Source organism: Nicotiana tabacum, chromosome 17 (assembly GCF_000715075.1).
Source record: "Nicotiana tabacum cultivar K326 chromosome 17, ASM71507v2, whole genome shotgun sequence".
Lineage (NCBI taxonomy): Eukaryota > Viridiplantae > Streptophyta > Magnoliopsida > Solanales > Solanaceae > Nicotiana > Nicotiana tabacum.
In genome coordinates this window covers 95,810,335-95,837,415 of record NC_134096.1, presented here as the reverse complement: position 1 = coordinate 95,837,415, position 27,081 = coordinate 95,810,335, and the positions used below count along the sequence as shown (strand labels likewise).

Here is a 27,081-nt window from a genome sequence, read left to right as displayed (position 1 = left end):
CATGTCCTTTCATTAGAATTTCCTATCTTGAACCTTGAGGACAAGGTTCTTATTGAGGCCGGGGGTATTATTATGAACGTAGTTAACATTTGGGAGGGCATGGATGGAAACTTAGAAACTTATTTGTGGGACCCAGGTTAGGAACATATGAGGTATGGGGAATTAATAAATAACAGTACCTTAGACCAAATAGATAGCCGATTATTGTTAAGTAAAGGGTCTTTGTCCTCTCTTCCCCAATTCTTAGTCTAGCTTCTCATCCCCTTCACTGGTTATCTCCTATCTTACTTAGCTTATTCATTTGCATTTCCATTAATGTTGTTCTATTTCCTTGAATTGTAATCCTTAGTTATTACCATCAATATAATCTATATTTTGGAGTTGTTATAGATCAGTTCTACGAGCTTTCTTTAACTATAAACTTTGAGGATTTTGAGTTTATCTTTTTAAACTGCTATTGTAGATGCCTGATTTGTTGGTGCAGCTGTATCATTGCTCTTGTGGTACTTGTGCTTCCTACTGTTCTGAATTTTGCTACAAAATTTGTGTTGTCAGATACGGAAATGATATTTTTAGCATTTTGCTTTCCACAAAAATTGTGCTGTCATGATATTTTACTGAAATTCAACGATTATTGACAATATTTTTACTCTCTAAGGTAGAATGTAATTATATCTTTTCTGACTGACCAAAAAAGAAATTAACTTTTGATATATGGTGAAGTTCTAATTGATTTTATTTTTTTTAGCAAATATACTACTAGGTTATTACCCTAGTAGCTATTATATATAATAAATTGATATATGGTGAAGTTCTAATTGAAACTTTTAGCCTGTCTGGCCAAGCTTTTTTGGGCCAAAAGTATTTTTTTTCAAAAATTGAGGTGTTTGGCCAATCTTTTAGAAGGAAAAAAAGTATTTTTGAGGAGAAGCAGAAGCAGTTTTTGAGAAACAGAAAAAATTAGCTTCTCTCCAAAAGCACTTTTCGAAGAAGCAATTTTGAGAAAAATACACTTATGAACAGTTTTTAAAAGTTTGACCAAACAGTAATTACTGCTCAAAAGTGCTTTTCAAATTAATTAGCCAAACACAATCTGCTTATCACCGAAAACACTTTTTTGAAAAGTATTTTTCAGAAAAATACTTCTCAAAATAAGTTGATTTTAGAAGCTTGACCAAATATAAGTTGATTTTAGAAGTTTGGCCAAATAGGCTATTAATTCGAAGAAATAATTGGCCCGCGATCATTCTTTTTATTTCTTTTATGCAGTTCCTAATGGAGAAACTTTCAAAGGAATCAGCTTTACAAACAAGTTATTTCTGGAAAAAATACATATTCATAGGACTGAACATGAATGGGAACGATATAAAGAACAACCCAAACCCATTGTTGGAGCAAATTCACAGAAAAAAGATACATATTCATAGGACTGAATATTTATTGGTTCAGTATTCTGATTCTTTTAAGTTATTGGGTTCTAAATTAATAATTTATCATAATTCAATAATTTTTTAAGACAAATACATGATTTTGACAAAAGTTATTGGGTTCAGCCGAACCCGTATCTGAAGGGCTAGCTCCGCCCTTACTCAGAGAGCTTCTCAATTTTACTACAAAAAGATTTTTTCTTTTCTTGTCATGAAATTCTTTAGCTCACCGGAAATATTGTTCAAGGGAGTTATTGTTCCCGTTCAAAATTTGCAGGGGAAATTGTTTCTCAAGCCTTACTTGTTAAGGGGTTAAGAGAAATTTACTTAGCGTGAAGGGTAAAAATAATCTCCTTATCATTAGGATTGAACATGAAGAGCTATTTATTTTGGTTTAACGACAATCTTTCAAAATGTTTCTCATTATTCAAAAAAAGGTAGTAACAAAGATAAACAACTTTTTATATAGTGGAAAATTATAATTGTCACGATCCAAAATTCTAACATATCGTGATGGCGCCTATCTCGATACTAGGCAAGCCGACAACCTCAATAAACCACAATTTATTTTAAGTTTAAAAATATAATATTTAAACACAATTCATAAGTCTCGCAAATACCGATACACACACTCCCAAAATCTGGTGTCACTGAGTACATGAGCATCTATACATTACAAGTCTAGAAAATGTTGTCTATAATAATCTAAGACCAAATACAATAAACAAAAGGATAGGGAAGGAGAGACAAGGTCTGCGAAACATAGCGTCTACCTCTGAATCTCCGGAAAATCGACTGTGTGAAAGAATCAACACCCACTGTATCCGGGATCACCTGGATCTGCACATGAAGTGCAGGGTGTAGTAGGAGTACAACCAACTTATTAAGTAACAATAATAAATAAAGAATTAAAAGTAGTGGCGAGCTTCTCAGCTAAATCCAAATACAGTACTTTCCAATATAAAAGAGTATGCATGCTCTCAAGTTCAACATTTAAGATTTCACTGAAATTTCATATCAAGTTTAACCGAAAAAGAAAATAAAGTTTTTCCGAAATTTTCATAAATAGTGATATATGACAGCTGAAATGCAGCAAATAATGAAATAAATGCATCATCTTAGAGTAACAGTCACTCAGTCTTCCCGTTCACTCCAACCTCACAGTCACTCTTTCCTCACAGTCGCTCATTCCTCACAGTCACTCGTCACTCGCACTCAATAGGTACTTGCGATCACTGGGTGTTTGTACAGACTCCGGAAGGGCTCTTTCATCCCAAGCGCTATATCAAGCCAATCATGGCATAAATCAATAAAAAAAAATATGTTGCGGCGTGCAAACCGATCCATAAATATCCTCACAATTAGGCCCTCGGCCTCACTCAGTCATCAACCTCTCCAGTCTCCCGGGCTCTCATAAATCATGATAATCAACCCAAAATTGATAATATGTCATTTTAATAAATAACAACAGAGACTGAGATATGATATGAAATGAATAAACATGACTGAGTGTGAAAATACAGTTTGAACATATAATTCAACCACAGAAATGACCCCAGTGGGTACCAATAATAACAACATATGTCTAATCATGATTTTTTAATATGAGTCTCAACTCAATTTTCCCTAACACGTAGAGAATGTACGGATATCAACAGATAATTCAACTACACAGTCCCATGGAATCTGACCAAGTCACAATTCCTACAGCGCCCGCCCACACGCCAGTCACCTAGCATGTGCGTCACCTCAAAACCAATTACATAACATATAATCCGGAGTTTTATACCCTCGGGACTAAATTTAAAATAGTTACTTACCTCAAACGGTGTAATTCTTTATTCTACAATGTCTTTTCCTCGTGAATTGGCCTCCAAACGCCTCGAATCTAGCCATAAATAATTCGATTCAGTCAATAAAATTTATTGGAATTAATTCCATAAGAAAATACTAATTTTCCAACAAAATTCGAAATTTAGCTCAAAAATCGCATGTGGGGCCCACGTCTCAGAACCCGACAAAAGTTATAAAATTCAAAAGCCCATTTAACTACGAGTCTAACCATACCAATTTTACCAACATCTGACCTCAACTCGACCCTCAGATCTTTAAATTAAACCAAGAGGGTTTTCTAAAATTTCCAACTTAATTCACCCATTAAATGCTAAAAATAACCATGGATTCGGGTAATTTAAATAATATTGAGTTAAGAACACTTATCCCTTTATTTTCTCTAACAATCTCCCAAAAATCGCCTTTATTCGAGCTCCAAATCGGTAAAAAATGGAAAAGTCCCATTTTCAGAACTTAAACTCTCTGCTCAGTCATTTTCTCTACGCGATCGTGGACAACCACACGCGATCGCAAAGCACAAATTTTCACTGCCCAGATTTAACCCTAAGCGATCGCGAACTTTTTCACGCGATAACGAAGCTCACTCTCACAGGCCTACGCGATCGTGGACTCGTCCATACTATCGCGAAGCACAAAACGCGTGACCTCTACTTCTGCTCCACTTACTCTACGCGAACGCGACCTTCTTCACGCGTTCGCGAATAACAAACTCGCACAACTACGCGATCGCGTCTCTCTTCATGCGATCGCGAAGAACAAAATCAACACTGCCTCAAACAAGCCTGCGTGATCGCGGACATTCTCATGTGATCGCATAGAAGGAAACCAGTGACAGAAAACTAGCATTCTTCAGCTGGAATGCCAAGTCCTAAATTGATCTGTTAACCATACGAAACTCACTTGAGGCCCCCCGGGACCTCAACCAAACATACCGTCAAATTCTATAACATCATACGAACTTAGTCGAACACTCAAATTACCTCAAACAACGCTAAAACCACGAATCATACCCTAATTTAAGCCTAATGAACTTTGAAATTTTAAGTTTTCACAACGATGCCGAAACCTATCAAATCAAGTCTGATTGACCTCAAATTTTGCACACAAGTCATAAATGATATAACGGACATATTAAAATTTTCAGAATCATATTTCGACCCCGATATCAAAAAGTTACCTCCCCCCCTCCCCCCCAGGGTCAAACTTCCCAAAAATTTGACTTTCGTCATTTCAAGCCTAATTCTACTACGGACCTCCAAATAATTTTTCGGACAAGCTCCTAAGTCCAAAATTACCATACGGAGCTATTGAAATCTTCAGAATTAAATTCTGAGGTTGTTTACACATAAGTCAATAACCGATTAACTTTTCCAACTTAAGTTTTCAATTAAGAGACTAAGTGTCTCAATTCACTCCTAAATCCTTCTGGACCCGAACCAACTAACTCGGTAAGTCATAAAATAACTGTAAAGTATAAATTGAGTAGTAAATGAGGGAACGGGGTTATAATACTCAAAATGATCGGCCGAATCGTTACATTCTCCCCCTATTAAACAAACGTCCGTCCTCGAACGGGTTTAGAATCATACATGGAGTCTCAAATAGGTGTGGATATTTGCTCCGCATCTCCTGCTCAAATCTCCCAAGTAGCTTCTCCGACTGGCTGGCCTTTCCATTGTACCTTCACTGATGTTATGTTCTTTGACCTCAACTTTCGAACATGCCGGTCTAAAATAGCCACCGGTTCCATATCATAAGTCAAATTACCGTCCGGCTGCACTGTACTGAAATCCAGAATATGAGACGGATCCCCGACATACTTTCGGAGCATGGATACATGGAATACTGGATGAACACCTGATAGACTAGGCGACAAGGCAAGTTCATAAGCCACCTCTCCAATTTTCGTAAGTATCTCAAAAGGCTCAATATACCGAGGGCTCAACTTGCCCTTCTTCCCGAACCTCAACACACCCTTCATGGGTGAAATCTTGAGCAGAACTTTTTCCCCAACCATGTAAGCAACATCATGGACCTTCCTATCGACATAACTCTTCTGTCTAGACTGCGCCGTGTGAAGCCACTCCTGAATCAATTTAACCTTCTCCAAAGCATCCTGAACCAAATTAGTACCCAATAGCCTAGCCTCACCCGGCTCAAACCAACCCACCGGAGACCAACACCGTCTCCAATATAAAGCTTCATATGGAGCCATCTGAATGCTCGATTGGTAGTTGTTATTGTAAGTAAACTCTGCCAGTGGAAGAAATTGATCCTAAGAACCTCCAAAATCAATGACACAGGCACGTAGCATATCCTCCAATATCTGAATAGTGTGCTCGGACTGTCCGTGCGTCTGAGGGTGAAATGTTGTACTCAACTAAACTTGTGTGCCCAGTTCTCACTACACTGCTCTCCAAAACTGTGATGTAAACTGCGTGCCCCGATCTGATATGATGGACACTGGCATACCGTGTAGGCGAACAATCTCGCAGATATAAATCTCAGCCAACTGCTCTGAAGAATAATTAGTAACAACTGGAATAAAATGCGCAGATTTGGTTAATCGATCCACAATCACACAAATAACATCAAACTTTCTCAAAGTTCGTGGAAGCCCAACTACGAAGTCCATGGTGATACGCTCCTATTTCCACTCCGGAATTTCAAGTCTATGAAGTAATCCTCCCGGTCTCTGATGCTCGTACTTTACCTGTTGACAATTTAAACACCGATCTACAAACCCAACTATATCCTTTTTCATTCGCCTCCACCAATAGTGCTGCCTCAAATCCTGATATATCTTCGCGGCACCTGGATGAATGGAGTACCGCAAACTGTGAGCTTCCTGGAGAATCAACTCACGCAAACCATCTATATTATGCACACATAGCCTGCCCTGCATCCGTAATACACCGTCATCCCCAATAGTGACCTCCTTGGCATCACCATGATGAACCGTGTCCTTAAAGACAAGAAGATGGGGATCATCATACTGGCGCTCTCTGATGCGATCATATAAAGAAAATCGAGAAACCATACAAGCCAAAACTCGATTCGGCTCGGAAATATCCAATCTAACAAAGTGCCAAGGCCCGAACATCCAAGGCTAAAGGCCTCTCTGTTACCGGTAAGTATGCTAAGCTGCCCAAACTCTCCGCCTTACGACTCAAGGCATCGGCCACCATATTGGCCTTTCCGGGATGATAGAGAATGGTGATATCATAATCCTTAAGCAACTCTAACCACCTTCGCTGCTGCAAATTAAGATCCTTCTGTTTAAACAGATGTTGTAGACTCCGGTGATCGGTATAAACCTCACAATGGACACCGTACAAGTAATGCCGCCAAATTTTCAAGGCATGAACAATAGCTGCTAACTCAAGGTCGTGGACCGGATAATTCTTCTCATGTACCTTTAACTGTCTGGATGCATAGGCAATCACCCTACCGTCTTGCATAAGCACTACGCCGAGATTAATACGCGACGCGTCACGATACACAGTATAAAGCCCTAAACTTGTAGGCAACACCAATACTTGAGCTGTAGTCAAAGCTGTCTTTAGCTTCTGAAAGCTCTCTTCACATTCATCCGACTACCTGAACGGAGCACCTTTCTGGATTAATTTAGTCATAGGCAATGCAATAGACGAGAAACCTTCCACGAAGCGACGATAATAACCGGCCAAGCCGAGAAAACTCCGAATCTCAGTAACTGAAGATGGCCTGTGCCAACTCTGAACTGTCTCTATTTTCTTCGGATCCACTTTAATCCCTTCACTGGACACTATGTGTCCCAATAATGCCACCGAGCTATGCCAGAACTCACACTTAGAGAATTTGGCATAAAGTTTCTCCTCTCTCAGCCTCTGTAATACAATATCCAAGTGTTGTGTATGCTCCTCCTGGCTACGTGAGTACACCAGGATATCATCAATAAATACCACGACAAATGAGTCAAGATACGACTGGAATACACTATTCATCAAGTGCATAAATACTGGTGGGGCATTGGTTAACCCAAAAGACATCACAAAAAAATCATAATGGCCTTAACGAGTCCTGAATGCCGTCTTTAGAATATATGAATCCCGAATTTTTAACCGGTGATACCCCGATCTCAAGTCAATTTTAGAGAATACCCTCGCTCCCTGAAGTTGGTCAAATAAATCATCAATACGCGACAAAGGATATTTGTTCTTGATTGTAACTTTGTTCAGTTGTATGTAATCAATGCACATCCGCATAGTACCATCTTTCTTTTTTCACAAACAAAACTGGTGCACCCCAATATGATACACTAGGCCTAATAAACCCCTTATCAAGGAGTTCCTGAAGTTGCTCTTTCAATTCTTTTAACTCAGCTGGTGCCATACAATACAGAGGAATAGAAATAGGCTGAGTGAGCCCGGCACCAAGTCAATCCCGAAATCAATATCTCTGTCGGGTGGCATACCCGGCAGGTCTGCAGGAAATACATCCGGAAAGTCTCGCACTACCGGTACTGAATCAATAGTAGGGGTATCTCCATCAATATTTCTCACAAAGACCAAATATGCCAAATACCCCTTCCCCACCATACGTTGGGCCTTCAAATAAGAAATTACCCTGCTAGGAACAAAATCTAGAGAACCTCTCCATTCAACCTTTGGCAACCCCGGCATCGTCAATGTCACGGTTTTTGCGTGACAATACAGAATAGTATGACATGGAGACAACCAATCCATACCCAGAATTACATCGAAATCAACCATACCGAGTAATAAAAGATAAACTCTAGTATCCATTTTCCCAATAGTTACCACACACGACTGATACACACGGTCCACAATAATAATATCGCCCACCGGCGTAGATACACGAACAAGTGAAACTAAGGACTCACGGAGCATATCTAAATAATGAGCAAAATACGATGATACATATGAATAAGTGGAACCAGGGTCAAATAATATAGAAGCCTCCCTGTGGCACACTAAAACAATACCTGTGATCACTGCATCTGAAGCAATAACATATGGTCTGGCAGGAAAATCATAGAATCGGGCCTGACCACCACCTGATCGGCCTCCCCCTCTTGGGCGACCCCTAGCTCACTGACCCCCACCCCGAGCTGGCTGGGCGGGTGGTGAAGTAACGGGTGCTGAAGTCATAGTCTGACTTCTCTACTACACTAGACCTCCCTAGCGACGAGGATATTGTCTCCACATATGCCCAAATTCCCCGCACTCAAAGTAGCTCCCCGGTACTGGTGGGGTGCTGACTGAATCGGGCTCCGAGAACTAGAATAACTGCTAGAAGCACCCGATGCAAATAAACCCTGAACTGAAGGAGCACGAGACGAACTCTGGGCTGGCAGAGCACTGAGAGATGACCGACCCTGATGAGAACTATATGAACCCTGGCTGGATGATGCAATACGGTGAACCGGACGACCCGTCTGAGCGTGTCTGTAAGGACGACCCGTACAACAGTAAAATTGACCCTCGGAAGGAACACTGCTAAAATCACTTGGACCACGAGGCCTCTTAGCCTCACTCTCTCCATGATCTTGGCTACGGACCATCTTTATTTGCCGAGCAATGTAGTAGCACCATAAACTCTCTCCCGAGTCATAACTAACTGTAGATGATATGTGAGGCCATCAATGAACCTCGTAATCCTCTCCCTATCAGTGGGAACCAACCAAACTGCATGACGAGCCAACTTAGAAAATCTCATCTCGTACTGCGTCACAGACATACCATCCTGACGTAACTGCTCAAACTGTTTGCGCAGCTCCTCTCCATGAGACTGCGGCACAAACTTCTCCAAAAAGAGAACGGAGAATTCCTGCCATGTAAGTGGTACATCACCGACCGGCCTGTGCCTCTCATATGTCTCCCACCGTCTGAAGGCAGCTCCAAAAAACTAAAAAGTAGTGAACGAGACCCCACTGGTCTCCAAAATACCCGCTGTCTGAAGTATCCGCTGACACTTATCCAGAAAACCCTGAGCATCCTCTGACTCAGCACCGCTAAATGATGGAGGTCGAAGCCTCTCAAATCTCTCAAGTCTCATCTGCTCATCATCTGCCATAACGGGGACTACCGGGGCCTGAACAACTGCAGCCGGCTGGGCTGGTAGTGCCTCCGGTATCTGAAGTCTCTGTACTACCTGATTTGGAGTATGGGCAATAGGGGTATGAGTACCTCCCCCCGGCTTGAGAAGTGGCAGGTGCGGCCTGAGCCGAAACCACCAGAGCAAGGCCAATGCAAACTGTCAATATCTGAGCCAAAGTCTCCTAAAGGCCTGGAATCTCAATGGGCACAACTGGTGCCTAAGCTGGTCCTGTCGGCTCAGCCATATCTGGAATCTACTCCTGAGTTGGAGCAACTGGTGATGCTACAGGTGCTGCTCCAACTGCTGTACGAACTACACCTCGACCTCTACCTTGGTCGCGGCCTCTACCACAGCCCCGACCTCTCGCGGCCCTAGCTGGTGGCACTGATGGCTGACCGTCCGATTCGGTAGTACGTGTCCTCACCATTTCTAAGAGAATAGAATAACTTAAGTTTAGTTTCCGGAATCAATAATTCGCACGACAGAATACATGAAAGTGAAATTTTCCTAAGGATTAGGCAGCCTCTCGAAGATAAGTACAGACGTCTCCGTACCGATCCACAAGACTCTAATAAACCTGCTCATGACTCGTGAGACCTATGTAACCTAGGCTCTGATACCAACTTGTCACGACCCAAAATCCTAACCTATCGTGATGGCGCCTATCTCGATACTAGGCAAGCTGACAACCTCAATAAATAATAATTTATTTTAAGTTTAAAAATATAATATTTAAACACAATCCACAAGTCTCGCAAATACCGATACACACACTCCCAAAATCTGGTGTCACTGAGTACATGAGTATCTATACATTACAAGTCTGGAAAATGTGATCTATAATAATCTAAGACCAAATAAAATAAACAAAAGGATAAAAAAGGAGAGACAAGGTCTGCGAAATATGGCAGCTACATCTGAATCTCCGAAAAATCGATTGTGTGAAAGAATCAACACCCACTGTATCCGGAATCACCTGGATCTGCACACGAAGTGCAGGGCGTAGTATGAGTATAACCAAATCAGTAAGTAACAATAATAAATAAAGAACTGAAAGTAGTGATGAGCTTCTCAGCTAAGTTCAAATATAGTACTTTTCAATATAAAAGAGTAGGCATGCTCTCAAGTTCAACATTTAAGATTTCACTGAAATTTCATATCAAGTTTAACCGAAACAGAAAATAATGTTTTTCTGAAATTTCCAAAAATAATGATATATGATAGCTGAAATGCAGCAAATAATGAAATCAATGTATCCTCTTAGAGTAACAATCACTCAATCCTCCCATTCACTCCAACCTCACAGTCACTTTTTCCTCACAGTCACTCATTCCTCACAATCACTCATTCCTCACAGTCACTCATCACTCGGCACTCGCACTCAGTAGGTACCTGCGCTCACTGGGGGTGTGTACAGACTCCAGAGGGGCTCCTTCAGCCCGAGCGCTATATCAAGCTAATCATAGCATAAATTAATAAAAAAATATGTTACGGCGTGCAAACCGATCCATAAATATTCTCACAATTAGGTCATCGGCCTCACTCAGTCATCAACCTCTCTAGTCTCTCTGGCTCTGAGAAATCATGATAATCAGCCCAAAATTGATAATATGATATTTTAATAAATAGCAACAGAGACTGAGATATGATATGAAATGAATAAACATGACTGAGTATGAAATTACAGTTTGAACATATAATTCAACCACAGAAATGACCCCAGTGGGTACCAATAATAACAACATATGTCTAAGCATGATTTTTAATACGAGTCTCAGCTCAATTTTCCCTAACACGTAGAGAATGTACGGATATCAACAGATAATTCAACTACACAGTCTCATGGAATTTGACCAAGTCACAATTCCTACGGTGCACTCCCACACGCCCGTCACGTAGCATGTGCGTCACCTCAAAACCAATCACATAACACATAATCCGGGGGTTAATACCCTCGGGACCAAGTTTAAAAGTGTTACTTATCTCAAGGCGTGTAATTCTTTATTCTGCAATGTCTTTTCCTCGTGAATTGGCCTCCAAACGCCTCGAATTTAGCCACAAATAATTCGATTTAGTCAATAAAATTTATTGGAATTAATTCCATAAGAAAATACTAATTTTTTAACAAAATCTGAAATTTAGCTCAAAAATCTCCCGTGGGGCTCATGTCTCAGAACCCAACAAAAGTTATAAAATCCGAAAGCCCATTCAACCACGAGTCTAACCATACCAATTTTACCAAAATACAACCTCAACTCGACCCTCGAATCTTCAAATTAAACCAATAGGATTTTCTAAATTTTCCAACTTAATTCACCCATTAAATGCTAAAAATAATCATGGATTTGGGTAATTTAAATTAATATTGAATTAAGAGCACTTACCCCTTTATTTTCTCTGAAAATATCCCAAAAATCGCCTTTATCCGAGCTCCAAATCTGTAAAAATGAAAAATGTGCCTAGTCATTTGCTCTACGCGATCGTGGACAACCACACACGATCGCAAAGCAAAAATTTTCACTGCCCAGATTTAACCCTACGCGATCACGGACTTTTTCATGCGATTGCGAAGCTCACTCTCACAGGCCTACGCGATCGCGGACTCGTCCACGTGATCGCAAAGCACAAAACGCGTGACCTCTACTTCTGCTTCACTTACTCTACGCGAACATGACCTTCTTCACGCGTTCGCAAATAACAAACTCGCACAGCTACGCGATCGTGTCCCTCTTCACGTGACCGCGAAGAACAAAATCATCACTGCCTCAAACAAGCCTACACGATCGCGGACATTCTCATGCGATCGCGTAGAAGGAAATCAGTGACAGAAAACCAACATTCTTAAGCTGGAATGCCAAGTCCAAAATTGATCCGTTAACCATCCGAAACTCACCCGAGGCCCCCCGGGACCTCAACCAAATATACCGTCAAGTCCCATAACATTATACGAACTTAGTCGAACCCTCAAATTACCTCAAACAACGCTAAAATCACGAATCATACCCCAATTCAAGCCTAATAAACTTTGAAATTTCAAGTTTTCACAAACGACGCCAGAACCTATCAAATCAAGTCTGATTGACCTCAAATTTTGCACACAAGTCATAAATGACATAACAGACCTATTAAATATTTCAGAATCGTATTTCGACCCCGATATCAAAAAGTCAACCCCCGGTCAAACTTCCCAAAAATTCGACTTTCGCTATTTCAAGTCTAATTCCACTACGGACCTCCAAATAATTTTTTGGACACGCTCCTAAGTCCAAAATCATAATACAGAGCTATTGGAATCATCTGAATTGAATTTTGAGGTCGTTTACACATAAGTCAATATTTGGTCAACTTTTCCAACTTAAGTTTTCAATTAAGAGACTAAGTGTCTCATTTCACTCCGAAATCATTCCGGACCCGAACTAACTAACTCGGTAAGTCATAAAATAAATGTAAAGCATAAATTGAGTAGTAAATGGGGGAACGATGTTATAATACTCAAAACGACTGGACGGGTCATTACAATAATATCTTAGTTGGTTGAATACTTAGTTTGATTTCTCACCTTATAATCACTTCCCTATGTATAACAAAAATTAATAGTGAGATGGAAGCAGATTTTTAAAAAGTTTTCTTTGAAAAATTAATATGCACGGTTTTAAATACACTTAAATTACCTCTATTGTTTGGAAAAAATTCAACGTATTAGCATAATCACTATTAAAGTTTCTATAATAAATATAAAGGGTAATTCAATGCCAGAAATTTTACTTTCTATCATGTCGACGAAATTATTTCCATTTAATATTGAGATTATTAATGTACGGAATAGTACTACTACCAATAGAGAATTAACTACCATATTGTTATTATAAGAGGTTAATTAATTAATTTTATTAATGTACGGAATAGTACTACTACCAATAGAGAATTAACTACCATATTGTTATTATAAGAGGTTAATTAATTAATTTAAATATCATTTTTGAAGAAGTAAATGCAGTCATGAATTAAATTATCATGTTAAATAAATACGTCACTAACAAGGTAAAAATGAGTCTCTTATGGAGTAACAGTTTGTGTGATTAAAATGCAATTTAACGTATAATAGTACATTCTATCCAAAGACGATTCAAATAGAAGGAAATTAGACATTTTTGCCGCAAGGCCTACTCGATGTCTCAAATAAGGCTAATGAATGAAATGAATGGCTATTAGCGTAAAGGACTGCTAAGTTGCAAAGAGTCAGTTCGGGTCGGGTCAGACCCCAAATTACCAAATCGCCTAATGCATTTTCGCGCGGGAGGAGGTTGATGCTCGTGCATCTATATAAACTTTTTCTCAACGCTTTCTCGCTTGCTGCAGTGTATTTTCCCATTTTCGTGTACGTAGCAATGACTGACGGTCATCAGTTCAACAACATCTCTCTCGGCGGCCGTGGAGGCACTATAAGTTGTTCTTATTCTTTGACTATGCTCACTTCTTTTTATTCTCGTTGCTTAATTCCAAGTTTCCAGATGTTGTTCAATATGATTTTTACTTCTTTAGGAGCCACTATTAATGATGAAATTGTTGTAAAAATCTCATTTTTAACTCTATTTTTCAGTTTTGATATAATTTCATCATTGTTGTTGTCTTTAGATGGATACTTGGAACCCTAGCTCTATTTATTGATGAACTTGTTATAATGTTGTAAACCCTAATTTTCTGTTCTCCCTGTTTAGTGTTTTTTCTTGCTTTTAAATTCAAATTTTTTATATTTGTGGGATATTTCCATCTGATTTGGATCCATTTGGACAAAAGGAAAGGATTAAAAGTAAAGAATTTATGGGATGCACGCAAAAAGTAAAGGGGAATGTTTTGTTACTTATGGTAAAAAGAATTGGGTAGCTGCTTTACACATTTATTGATAGTAAAACTTATTTTTTTTCTTTTCTGAGAAATGCCGAATCCAGGGCAGCTCAAGGTTCAGTCTGGAGGTATACTATGGAAGAAACAAGGTGGTGGTAAAGCAGTGGAGGTGGACAAGGAAGACATAATGGGCCTTACTTGGATGAAGGTTCCTCGAACTAATCAACTGAGTGTACGGATTAAGGATGGTCTTTACTACAAGTTTACGAGCTTCCGTGACCAGGCAAGTGTTTTATTATTGTTCTTTTAGTAAGGTTTAGTTTATCAGCTTCTTGAACTATTTCATTGCTGATGTAATAGAATAGAAACAGCTCAATCAATGCAGAGAGACATAGACGATTAGCCATAATAAGTTTTGAAATTTTAGTACTAAGTTATTCACCATTGGTTTGATTAAGTGCAAGCCGTAAGTACATGGTAATTAGCAACTTAACAATAATTTAGTTTTGGGAAACTCAGGGAATTGACACATCTGGCTATGTAATGGTTATCAATATTACACGTTGACTGGTAACATAATTGAATTAGGGGTAACTTGGACACTAAACGCATATATCTAGTTTGGAACTGGCTACTGGAAGTGCTTAGTGTCGCAGTTCCGTTACCGTAATTACATGCTTTGAGGAAAAGAGAAATAAGGGGAAGAAAGTCCTCAGTGTTTTTGCATGGTGTTTAAGCGATATTCCTTTCTCAAGTTATTTGTAGAATCTGACCGTGTCTAACGTATTTGTACAAGTTTTTACCTCTGAACCTTTGCAATGTATGTGGTAGCTGGAAAACCTCTGGGATAGTGCACAGTATCTTGTGTTATTAGTTTTTGATGCCCCTTGGTTTTGTGTTTGTGTATTTACTGCTTTGCAGGATGTTGCGACTTGCGAGTTTGACCACCTATTTCCAGAATACTTATGGAATATCTCTGGAGGAAAAACAGCTATCAGTTAGTGGAAAAAATTAGGGAGAAGTTGATCTAAATGGTTGGCAGATGTTTTCCCTTCATAAGTTTATTAGCTTCCCTGATTTTCTTTTGCTTGAAATAAATATTTTCTCTTCTTGTGTAAATGAGTTGTAATTGATATTAACCTCAACTATACAAAACCGATTTGTTATGCCTTCAACTTCATTGGTTGAATGAAAGTGGCCTAAATGGAAAGTTCAGACCGCCCATATTGCTTTTTATAGTTCTGCAACAGATCATATATGGGATCAAGAGTTAATACTGAAGAGAGATGTTATCCTAGTATTTCTTCTGTCTACATATTTGACTCTGCTTCACTTTTTGCAGGGAATATGCTTGCTTTTCTTGTTGGTTCTAAAAAAGCATTTGAGATATCATTAGCAGATGTTTCGCAAACACAGCTTCAAGGAAAAAATGATGCAATGTTGGAGTTCCATGTAGATGATACAACTGGGGCTAATGAGGTTACTCACTTTCGTCAAGGATTTCTCAAGATTTCATTTTCTTACATTTTATATTTATGTGTTCCTAATTTGGTTGTCATGCCTAATCTACTTGAATGACACTCTTCTTGATTCATGCTTTGAAGCCACTCTATTCTTAGTAAGCCACACTTCTATTGATTGCAGAAAGACTCGCTGATGGAAATCAGCTTTCACATCCCTAATTCAAACACTCAATTTGTTGGTGATGAAAACCGACCTCCTGCTCAAGTAAGCAAAGGCGTATCAATTCAATTCCTTGAATTCACTGGAGGGGATCCTTAATCCCTTCCATGACATGGTAGCTTCTCTTGGTAAAGATTGAGTAATATGATTGTGCCTATTAGGTTTTTCGTGACAAAATTATGTCGATGGCTGATGTTGGTGCCGGAGGTGAGGAAGCTGTTGTCACATTTGACGGCATTGCCATACTTACTCCAAGGTTGGTTAAGCGCTTTTCATGTCATTTAGTATCACTCTCTATTTTTTGCTTCAGAGTGAATGACATGTGCCCATATGCTGCAGGGGCCGTTACAATGTTGAGCTTCATCTCTCATTCTTGCATTTGCAAGGGCAAGCCAATGACTTTAAAATTCAATACAGCAGCGTAGTCCGTATTTTTTTGTTGCCAAAGGTTATTTCTATGTTCAGCCCCTTTTTAGCATCTTCATCAATGTTCTAGTTATGCCTACTCTTTTATATTTCTTCATGCAGTCTTGAAATCGTCTTATCAAACTTTTCTCTGCTTTTGCAGTATAACCAACCACACACTTTAGTAGTTATCACTCTTGATCCTCCGATTAGGAAGGGGCAAACTTTGTATCTGCACATTGTATTGCAGGTATTGATTGATGTATGGTGGATAATGACGTACATTCTATTTTTGGTATCAACCTGTTGATTTTTTTGTCAGATCTAGGTTTGAGACAGACAATGTGATAGACCTTTCGCTGGCTTTGAGTGAAGATCTATTAAATACGAAATACAAAGATAGGCTGCTTCCGGGTTACAAGGTAATTAGTTTATTGCGTCTACCGTCATTTGGATTCACATCGACTATGAAAATAGAAATGCAAGTTCATTATATTTGCTTTTTGTTGCTTAAAGTTATGGAATGTGTTTAGTGTTATTAAGATTATTAAGACTTAATTATTGTATGGTTCCCACTTTGTACAGTGCTGAGTCAGCACTATTAGTTGTAGTAGTTAGTTTAGTAGTATTTTTGTACAACATTTTGTACAACTGTCATACGTGTACATATACACATTCTACACTAATGAAAAGTAGTAGAGTTTCATTTTACAAATCACTCTTTACCTTTTCTCTCTCTTCTCTCTCAGAATATTCGAGAACCTCCATTGGAGCTTCTGTCTCAGCTTGATTTCTTCATTACTGTGTTAATCTCGATATAGTATCAGAGCACGGTTGAACACATCTGCCCAAAGTCTACCGGAATTCCTTTTTCAGTATCTCAAAATCTCTTTTCCTCTGTCATATGCTAGGGTTTCAGATTCGTCACTTCGATCTGAAATTTTTCATGCGGATTGAAGAATTTTCAGTGAAATCGATCTATCTACTCACAAACGCGGTTGATATATTAGTCAGTTTCTTCGATTAGAGCTTTTCAAATGGCTATCGATCAAAGCGAAGAAACAACGCCCCGTATGAGCAGAAATGACCAGCCAGTCATCGATGCGAGCAGTCCTTTGTACATTCACCCTTCGGATAGTCATGGAGTAATGCTAGTGCCGGTTCCATTTGATGGAATTGGGTATAGGTCTTGGAGAAGGAGTGTATTACGAGCCCTATCAGTCAAAAATAAATTAGGGTTCATAAATGGGGAATGTAGGAAACCTAGCCCTAATTCACCTCAGTTTCATCAATGGAAGAGATGCGACGATATGGTGACCTCCTGGATTCTTAATTACCTCGCGAAAGAGATTTATGATAGTGTCGAGTATGTAAATGACTCAGTCGAGCTATGGAGGGAGCTGGAAGATCGATATGATCAAACAAATGGGGCGAAGCTATATCAAATCCAAAAGGAGATCAACGACCTTGTTCACGGCTCATTAGACATCACTGCCTACTACACACGAATGAAGAGATTGTGGGAAGAATTAAACACCCTGAGTGCTAAGTCTCGGTGCAGTTGTGTTTGTACGTGTGGGTCAAATGAAACGATGCATAAAGCAGAACAGGATCGACGACTCATTCAATTCTTGATGGGCTTAAACAAGGTCTATACAATAGTGCGAGGAAGTATTTTGATGATGAAACCTCTGCCATCTTTGGCGCAAGCCTTCTCCCTCATAATATAGGAAGAGAAACAAAGGGAACTCAGGCCGAATAATCAATTAAACCTCGAGTCTGCTTCACTACATGTGAATGCCACATCTACACAACATAAAAATCCATTCGGAGCTAGGAACTTCAAAACACAGTACACTGCAAACAACAGGGGTCGCCCATTCTGTGACTATTGAAGGAGACTTGGTCACACAAAGGAGAAATGTTACAAGTTACATGGGTATCCCCAAGGCAACTCATACAACAATCAAAGCTTCAATCGCACCAGTGCTCAACAGTTCAATCAGAGTAACAACCCAAGTCAGACTCAAGGTGACAAGTTCAATAGAGGAAAAGGAGTTGTGGCAAATGTACATAGAGTTCCAGCTGATTTACTTCATGAGAAGGAAGATAATTCAGTTCCACATGATGAGAATCAAAGTGTCAACCTAACTAGGGAGCAATATGGGCAGATAATGAATCTGCTGCAGCACTTTCAGACAGCCAACACATGATGATCCTCGAGCAATGCCAACATCACTAATACTGCTGTCAACTTCGCAGGTATTGTGGTCTGCACCTCTTCTGTTGATTTTGACAAACCATCATGCAAATGTTTTGAATAAAAGTCTGACCTTTGGATACTCAGGAGCATCTAACCATATGACCTTCAATAAAACAACACTTAGCAATATCACCACACTACCATATCCTTTATTGATCAGCTTACCAAATGGATATAGGGTGAAAGTGCTTGAATTTGGAGATATGATAATCAGTCTTGAAATCATCCTACACAAAGTCCTTTATGTTCCTTCTTTCAAATACAATCTAATTTCTGTCCATTCTCTTGCAGTGCATCTTAGATGTATTGTACTCTTTACTGATGCACTGTGTCTGTTACATGCCCCTTCAGTGAAGAGGCCTCAGGTGATTGGTAGTAGTAGTAGGGAGGGACTATACTACCTATATTCCAGGTATCAAAAGGGTAAAAGTACTTTCTCAAATACTGATGAATCAGTTTCTTGTTGCAACTGTTTTTCTTCTACTAGTGTAAATAATGAAGGCTTCAGAAGTTTCACTCATTCATATCATCATTCACCAAATGTAAATACACCCACTCACAATATTAAGTAGGCGAAATACATAAGTACCCACCTGAACTATATACCAAATCCCTGTTACACACTTTCTGAGGACCAATATCACCTTACACACGCAACCTTTCAAAATTGTGTCTAATACACACTATTTTTTTCTTGACCAACTTTTTGTTTGGAGATTGCATCCACGTGCCAATCAAAATGTGACACGTGTCATAACTCATATATAAATAAATACTAATATATTTAAAATAAATTTTAATCGATTAAATTAAAAAAACAGAAAAGAAAGAACATATGTCATCTTTCCCAAACCCCCCTTTCCCGTCAACTTCGTCCTCAGCCATGGAGCTTATAAGAGAGTAATATCATCTATACCATCTATCAAGAATAATACATGGAGCTCAGAAGAGGAGCAAAATCAACGGCAACAAACAAGCCAAGAAGGCCATCATCATCATGAGTGCAAGTGTGCAAAAACATTTTCAGATCCGAGAGTGGAAGAGATGAAAATTGAAATTGCAACTTCTCTTTTCTCCATTTTCAGATCTCATACCACTCCCAAACAAAGTAAATCAAAGTAGTTTTTAGTTTCCATTAACTAAAGAACTCCATTGTGAATAAAATCTCCAATCTTCTCTTGTAATTTTACTCATTCTCATGAAATTCGAAAAAAATATTCTTTTTTATTCATGTAAAGATTGGACGTTTTGGTGAGTTTTAATGGCAGAGAGAAAAGTAAGAGCAAGTCTGGAAGGGCAAGAGACGAAAAGAAGGTTTAATTTCCGTCAATTCTCAAAAAGAGCACCTTATTTAAATTCTTTATCATAGGTTTTGATGAATTCTTTAAAGGTACACGGGGAAGAGATGAAACAGAGGGGAATTTGGGGAAGACAGATGAGGAAATGGTGGGTTGTGGGGAGGGGTCCTGGTAGTTTGGGGAAGAAATTGGACATGTATTTTCATTTGATAGAAAGAAAAAATAAGGACAATGTTATTACTTTGACACACGGCACTAAAATGCGGATTTAGACAAAATATTACAAGTTTTACGCGCTCAGTTTTTGTGTTAAGTATGCGCATGCCACGTAGCAAAAGTAATGTGTATTAGACACAATTTTGAAATGTTGCGTGTGTAAGGTTATATTGGTCCTCAGAAAGCGTGTAAAAGAGATTTGGGGTATAGTTCAGGTGGGTACTTACGTATTTTGCCTAATAAGAATGAGTTCTCAGCTGTGTTTGATAAGTATGATGTGAATCTTTTGTGGCATAATAGGCTTGGTCATGTTCCCTTTGTCAAAATGAGAGGAATATCCTCCATACCTGTACATTTCTCACCCAAACAACCCTTCATTTGTTTAATTTTCCCTATGGCTAGACAAACCAGACTTCCATTTTCACAAAGAACCAGTACCTCTACCCAAATTTTTGAACTGCCCCATATTGACATATGGGGTCCCTACCATGTCACTACTCATGATAACTACAAGTACTTTCTTATACTAGTGGATGACTTCAGTAGATCCACTTGGACACATTTCAGTAAGAGCAATGCTCTACAAGCCCTCAAAGCCTTTATAACCATGATTGAAAATCAATTTAACACTTCTGTTAAAACCATCAGATCTGACAATGGACTGGAGTTTACCTGTCATGAAGCTACTACATTCTATCAATCCAAAGGCATCATTCATCAGAAAACTTGTCCCTACATACCACAACAAAATGGGATAGTGGAGAGAACACAAATATCTCCTAGAAACTGCTAGGGCACTTATGTTTCAATCCAAATTACCAACTAGATATTGGAGAGAATGCATTTTGGCAGCCACCTACCTAATTAATAGGTTACTCACTACCTACCTAAACAACAAATGTCCTTTTGAGCTTTTGTATCATAAGAAACCAAATTATTCTCACTTAAGGAGCTTTGGTTGTCTTTGCTATCCTACTGTACCTAAGGTACAAAGGGATAAGTTTGAACCCAGAATAGCTCCTCATGTCTTTATAGGATATCCTTTTGGGACAAAGGGTTACAAAGTATTAAGCCTAGCCACTAGGACGATACACATCTCTACAGATGTCATGTTTCATGAAAATATCTTTCCTTTTGCTCTAACTTCTAAGAGTGTTTCCCCATACAGTGTCTTCAAATCAGTCACATTTCCTACTTGCATTGAAAGTGAAAGTCCACTTCCTGATGTCCAAGGTGCTGCAGACATCACATCTCCAAGTGTGCACCAACACCCTGAATTCTCTCCTGTTAATGACACTTCAACACAACCTAATACCTCATCCCCTTATGGCTCTGTACCTGCATCTTCATATGAGGTTGCTAGCCATAATTCACCCACATCTACTAAATCAGAAACAACTATAATCAGGAAGTCCAATAGAACACACAAAACTCCTACCTACCTCAAAGACTATATATGCACCCTTCCTAATAGAACTCAACCAACTACCTCTTAATGCTCGCCTTCCTTAAATGCCCTCTTCTCCAATCATAATCACATTAGCCCTGATGCTCTGTGTTCTGAAAGTCAGCACTTAGTGACAAATATTTGCCATGATAGTGAGCCATCCTCATATGGAGAAGCAACACTTAATCCTGCATGGTAGGCAGCTATGACACAAGAGTTTGAGGCTCTTCATGCCAATCATACTTGGGATTTAGTTCCCTTACCAGCTGGAAAACAAGCAATAGGCTGTAAGTGGGTTTACAAAGTTAAGCATAAGGCAGATGGCAACATTGAAAGATTTAAGGCTAGACTAGTGGTAAAAGGTTATACTCAACAAGTAGGGATTGATTATGCAGAAACATTTTCCCTTGACAACAGTTAGAGCCTTGATTACTGTTGCTGTGAAGAAAGGCTGAATATATTCCAACTTGATGTAAACAATGTGTTCCTTCATGGTGACTTGTATGAAGAAGTATATATGGAGGTGCCACCAGGTCTTCTGATTGATCAGTCTAGCTCACATAAGATGGTTTGCAAGTTAAATAAGTCCTTGTATGGATTGAAACAAGCCATCAGGCAGTGGTATGCCAAGCTAACTGAAGTCCTGTCATCAATGGGGTACAAACATTCTGAGAATGACTATTCATTGTTCTCCAAAAAGACCTCATCTTTTACTATTTTTGTAGCTGTGTATGTTGATGATGTTATGATCACTGGTACTGATTCAATTGAGATAACCAACTTGAAGGCCTTTCTTGATAAACAGTTCAGAATCAAAGACCTAGGGAGACTTCACTACTTCTTAGGCTTAGAAGTACTTTACAAGCCTGATGGGGTTATCATCTCTTAAAGGAAGTTTGCCTTAGATTTGTTAAAGGAGTATGACTGCTTTGCCTACATCATCTTATCTTCTCCCCTTGATCTTGCCCTGAAATTAAAAGCCAATGAAGGCACTCTTCTACCAGATCCCACATATTACAGAAAACTAGTGGGCAAGCTGAATTTCTTAACCAACACCAAACTTGATATAGCATACAGTGTGCAGCTCCTCAGTCAATTCATGCAAGCACCTAGAGACACACACTTGACTGCAACTTTCCATCTTCTTCGATATCTCATGAAGGATCCCACACTAGGGATATTCTTCTCCAATAGTACTGATTGTTCCATTTTTGCATATTGTGACTCTGACTGGGCAGCATGCCTTGATTCCAGGAGATCTGTTACTGATTGTCTTGTTCTAGTGGGAGATAGTCCTATTAGCTGGAAGTCCAAGAAACAAGAGACCATTTCCTTGTCCTCAGCTGAATCTGAATACAGGTCTCTTAGGAAAGTTGTTGGGGAACTAGTGTGGCTAAACAAGTTATTTGAAGAGCTTACTATCCCGTATTACTGTCTTCTGTAACAGCCAATCTGCCATCCATATTGCTCACAACCCTGTGTTCCATGAGCGCACCAAACATATTGAAGTAGATTGTCATTTTGTCCGGACCAAACTCCAGGAAGGTCTGATTTCTCTCCATCATGTAGCTACTACTGATCAGTTGGCTGATATTCTTACCAAAGCTCTCACAGGCGTTAAACACACTGCTGTCCTTGGCAAGTTGGCTGTGAGATCTTCCCATCCAACTTGAGGGGGGTATTAAGAGTATTAAAACTTAATTATTGTATGGTTCCAACTTTGTATTGTGCTGAGTCAGCACCTATTAGTTGTAGTAGTTAGTTTAGTTGTATTTTTGTACAACATTTCGTACAGGTGTCATACCTGTACATATATATACACATTCTACGCTAATGAAAAGTAGTAGAGTTTCATTTTACAAATCACTCTTTACCTTTTCTCTCTCTACTCTCTCAGAATATTCGAGAACCTCCATTGGAGCTTCTGTCTCAGCTTGATTTCTTCATTACTGTGTTAATCTCAATAGGTGTTGTTTACTTATTAGCATTTAATTTCTCTTATGAACCAGGGCCTTATCCATGAACATCTTTACTCAAATTTTACGCGGCTTGTCTGGTGCTAAAGTCACTAAACCAGGGAAGTTCCGTAGCAGTCAAGATGGGTATGCGGTGAAGTCTTCATTGAAAGCTGAAGATGGACTTCTCTATCCTCTTGAAAAGAGTTTCTTCTTTTTACCTAAACCACCAACTCTTATACTGCGTGAGGAGGTATACTCAAGTTGCTGTAAAGCTGATAAACTTGTGAGTTATACATTTTCATTCTTGAATATTTGACTTAATTCGTTATGCAATTAGATTAATTATGTGGAGTTTGAGAGGCACACTGCGGGCACAACCAACATGCATTACTTTGATCTTCTCATCAGACTGAACAAGAACATCTTTTCCGGAATATCCAGAGAACTGAGTACCACAATCTTTTTGATTTCATCAGGTTAGCTTGAGTTTCAAGCCTTCTTTCTTAATTTGGGGATAACAAGTCTACTTTGTCTCTCTGACACAATTATTGATGCAGTTCAAAGGGTCTGAAAATAATGAACCTTAATGAAGCTCGGGCTACAGAAGGTGTTCCTGTTTTGCCTGATGAAGATGATGCTGTTGATCCACATCTTGAGCGTATTAAGAATGAAGCCGGTGGAGATGATAGTGATGAAGAGGTAATCATGCCTATTTGTAATTTCAGTTAATTTCATCTTCTTAAACTCCCTGATTATCTTTTTCTAAATCATTTTCAGGGTGTCTGTTGGATTGTGTCTTTTTCCTACCCTTTGTGTTGTGGAAAATACTTGAAAGCCTGTCTGACATTCATAAACTTCTCAGGACGAAGATTTTGTCCTTGACAAGGATGATGGAGGGTCTCCTACTGATGATTCTGGAGGGGATGAATCTGATGCCAGTGATAGTGGTGGTGAAAAAGAGGTATAATTGTCCTTTCACATTTATATATTTTCAAGTTCTAACTTGCAAATTGGCAAAATATGAGCTGACATTCATGTATGGTGACTTCAGAAACCTGCAAAGAAGCCCAAAAAGGAGGCTACTGTGTCAAAGCCATCTGCAAGCAGGAAAAAAAGGCAGATGATGATGAATCAAAAAAGAAGAAGCAGAAAAAGAAGAAGGATCCAAATGCTCCGAAGAGGGCAGAAAAAGAAGAAGGATCTAAATGCTCCGAAGAGGGCAATTGGTGCTTTCATGTTCTTCTCACAGAGTGAAAGAGAGGTAGGTGCTTTCTTACAGGATTTCTCATCTCTCTGCGTTTCTCATACTGCTTGAAATTTGATGATAAGAGTTTAGTAGTCTTAGTAAATAAATGACTTTTCCCTGAATTATGTGGTCTATTCCCAGCATTTCGTGATGAGAGTTCTTGAAAAAGATAATGTTCATGTTTCAAGGAGACAATGTCTTTTTTCCTCTTCAGATGTATAAAAGCAAGTACCTGGTGATGCGTATCGAATCTAGCTTTCTACGCAAAATATATTGGACATGTCAACCAAAAACAAGTATTTTCCCTATTCCTCATTTCTTAACATAAAACAAAACATCCCCATGGTTGCAAGTTACAACATTCAAGATACTTCATCCCAAAAAGAAAATGTTGCAACGTTCAATATATTACGTAGGTTCAGAACTGACTACCGCGTGCCGCCAAATGTACACATGCATCTTGCAAATCTAGTGAAAATTCCTTCTCACAATCTATATGTAATATAGTATGAACCTGATATCTGGTACATACCCCTCATCCCTTGTGTGTCTAAACAACTCCAACAAGGTAAAATAAATGATCATGGTTTTGGGATGCATTTGATCCACAACTACAAAACTATGGACTTCTTTCTCAATCTATATCCAGCTTGTCACTGTATCCTTTGCCGCTCCCGTCTCCTTCATTTTTGTAATGGTTCTAGCTCTCTTTCTACCTCCCTCCGGAAGAATATATGTTATCCAGTAGAACATGTCACATGATTATCGGTGAAGCCAAGACCCACCCGATCAGCTGCATAGTTCCCCATCTCGGCATCACCATGAATACCATAGGCACCAAGTTATGCCTTCCAAATAAGTGATCAAGTACGGCTTTAGGCTACCCCTTCAAATGAAACTGTTGGCTGAACTTAGCAGTCCAGGTCGCCCGACCCCTTTTGTTTGTTTTTGTAGAGTGAAGAAAAGTTTTCCTGGAATCACCTTCACTGAGACTGGGAAGGTTCTTGGTGAAAGATGGAACAAGCTGTCAGGTTGGTTATTTTGTGGCGTTGTGTTTGTCTTATTTGCTTCAATTATTTTACAGTTAAGGGCGGTTGACACAATGTTGGTCGCGTTTGTTGCAGTTTGCTTGTGTTTTTATTTTCTTCAATTATTTTATGCTTAAGGCGGTTAAGACAACGTTGGCTCACGTGTTGGATTAATGATTTTGCAGCTGAGGAGAAAGAACCCTATGAGGCAATGGCTAGGGCAGATAAGAAGCGGTACAGCGAACAGATCAGTGGTTACAAGAACCCTCAGTCGACCGCCATGGATTCAGGGAACGAATCTGAGAGTTCCTAAGTGCAAAATTATTTTAGATTGGGAGTGGGAGCTTTGAAGGTCGACGTGCCTAATCAGCAATCAGGGCTCGTAGTGGGAAGGACTTGATCTTTACAGTGTATGTGAAGCTCAAGTTTTGGGGCAGACGAGAAATAGGTGTCGTGAGACACTTTTATTTATGACAGCCTACGAATCTTAATTGTCCGCGATCTGCTGAGTATTTCTAGATATTCCATTGTATTAGCAGGTATAATCTAGGAGCCGACTGCATAAATTATCCTTCACATATGTTTAAGAATATAAAGAGGTGGTTTTATTGTTTGGTGTGCTCTTTACATGAGCGTCACTCCAGTGAGTGCCAATCATCTATTGAAAAACGTTCTAGCTGATAGTGGATATCATGCATAGCAAGTTAAAAATCTCACTTTAGAAATCATATCATCTTCCATCCAAATTTTCAAACGAAATGTTAGCATTGTTTTGGTATATTATATACTAATATTCACTTCATTGCCGCTTGGCCATGGTCCGTGGCAAGAAGTAGGACAAACGAGGAGAAAATATTTGTATTTCGGAAGAAAGCCAAAGCAACAACAACATATTCAGTATATCTCACACCGTGAGGTCTGGGGAGGGTAGTGTGTACGCAGATCTTACCCCTACCTTGTGAGGATAGAGACGTCTCGGAAGAAAGCCAAAGGGATAGGCCAAAAGAATTCCAACTCTTACAAGCCGGAAATGTTTTAGTAAGTAGATGCTCCGCGTGCCAGGATTTGAGTTGGAACAACTAAGAAGTAAGGAGCAAAAAATTCTTTACCATTTCTAGATACTGTTTTTCGTCGAATTACCTAAACAAGCTAGTCGTAGTAAAACATGTACTGCAGCAATTAGTAAGAAATATATGTTCTTACAATTTTGTAACATGGCAGGTTGATTATTTACGAACCAACAAGCAAATTTTAGTTTTTCACGGTTACTTTATGTTTGAAGAAATTGTTAGTTAAGGATAAACGACTA

At 39.1% G+C, this 27,081-nt stretch overlaps 1 pseudogene; it reads left to right on the top strand.

Moving 5' to 3' along the window:
- Positions 1 to 13,725: 13,725 nt before the first annotated feature.
- Positions 13,726 to 26,450, top strand: LOC107817089 (FACT complex subunit SSRP1-like; annotated as a pseudogene).
- Positions 26,451 to 27,081: the final 631 nt, after the last annotated feature.